The following is a 1,953-nucleotide window of genomic DNA, read 5'->3' as shown; positions in this document are numbered from 1 at the left end:
AGGTGGTGGAGGTGGTGGTGGTGGAGGTGGAAGTGGAGGTGGTGGTGGAGGTGGTGGAGGTGGTGGAGTTGGGACTGGGAAGCCCCAGGAAACTAGGACTGGCCTCAGATAAGTGTGAACATGCTAGGTGGTGAGGGAAAGAAAACTGGACTGAGGGAATGGCCAGTCAGTCCTTGGGCTGAGAGAATAATGTGCATCAGCACGTGTTTCACTATAGACTCTCAAGACAGCCACCATTTTTTTTCCTGAGGAATTTATTTATACGACCACTTGGAAATGGTTTTAAAAAATATGAAATAAGTGAGCCCATATTCAACTCTATCCTGCCTCCAGAAATACCAATTTCTTTAAGGTTTGTATTTTATTTTATATGCATGAGGGTTTGCCTACATGTTTGTATATTGTTATGGTTTGTATAATGCTTGGCCCAGGGAATGGCACTATATGAAAGTGTGGCCTTGTTGGACTAGGTGTGTCACTGTGAGTGTGGGCTTTAATCCTAGCTCCATGGAAGCCAGTATTCTGCTAACAGCCTTCAGATGAAGATGTAGAACTCTCAGTTCCTCCTGCATCATGCCTGCCTGCTCACTTCCATGTTCCCACCTTGATGATAATGGACTGAACCTCTGAACCTGTAAGCCAGCCCCAATTAAATGTTGTCCTTATAAGACTTGCCTTGGTCATGGTGTCTGTTCACAGCAGTAAAACTCCAACTAAGGCATATGTGTACTACATGCATGCAGCGCCCACAGAGGCCAGACAATGGTGGCAGATCCCTTGGACTGGAATTATGGGTGGTTGTAAACTGTCTTGAGAATGCTGGGAACCAAACCCAGATTACTCTATAAGAGCAGCAAGTGTTCCTAACCACTGAGCTGTCTCTCCAACCCTGGGAAATAGCAATTTTATATTGGGTTCAATGTTGCACAAAGGAGAAACTGAGAATCCTCTATAATCTCCCTATCCCATGTAAATAAGCTTAATGAATTTTTAATGAGAAGCTTTAACTATGTTTCTTATTAAAAAGGTGATTCACATTTACTACAGAAAATAAGAAAATACAGGCAAGCAAAATGGAGAAGTTATTTTTATTTATTTTGTTTTAAATTTATCGTGTGTATCTGTCTGTCCATGTGGATGTAGGTCAGAAGACAATTTGCAGAGGTCACTTCTCTGCTTCTACCAAGCGTGTCCTGGGGCTCTAACTCAAGTCGTTGGGTTTAGTAGAAGCCTTTTACCCACTGAGCCATATCACTGGCCCACAAGAAGGAAATTTGTGAAACAGAATACGACTGAGACCACCACACTATGGCAAACACTATGGATAGCCCAGCATATATCTGTTTTAAAATGTAAAGGTGTAGCAACTCAATACTCAGTTTCTAATTCTCTAATATATTATAATCCAGGAGCTGGAGGGATTGCTCAACAGTTGGCACTGGCTGCTCTTCTAGAGGACCCAGGGACCCGGGTTCAATTGCTGGCAGCTCACAAATATTTAGTCCAAAAGGTATCTGATACCACTCTCCTTTTTACTTTTATTTTGAGACAAATCCCAAGTTTCCCAGATGCCCTTAAACTCATCCTGTAGTCCAGGCCAGGCCTTGGACTTGGATTTAGCCTGCCTCAGCCAGCTGAGTAACTGGGATTACACATCAACAACAGGGCCAGGCCCTAACGAGTTATTCTTAATGATTAAGCAGAGTCTGCCCTCTAGAGGCAGCATGAGGAATACGTTCCAGCTTCTGACCTTTATTCCGGCTCCTCCAGAAGCTGATGACGTCATAGAATTCTAATACTCGCCACGCCTAGTTTGCTTACAGGTTTCTTTTTTTTCCGTGTAAGCAAATGAACACTGTAAGAAGTGAATCAGAGAGGAAGGTACACGGAATGACTTCTTCAGGGTTAATTCTGGGGAAAATGCAGTTGGCGCTATAAGGTTAAAAGAAAGCT

Source organism: Mastomys coucha, unplaced genomic scaffold (assembly GCF_008632895.1).
Source record: "Mastomys coucha isolate ucsf_1 unplaced genomic scaffold, UCSF_Mcou_1 pScaffold12, whole genome shotgun sequence".
Lineage (NCBI taxonomy): Eukaryota > Metazoa > Chordata > Mammalia > Rodentia > Muridae > Mastomys > Mastomys coucha.
This window is presented reverse-complemented; position numbering follows the sequence as displayed.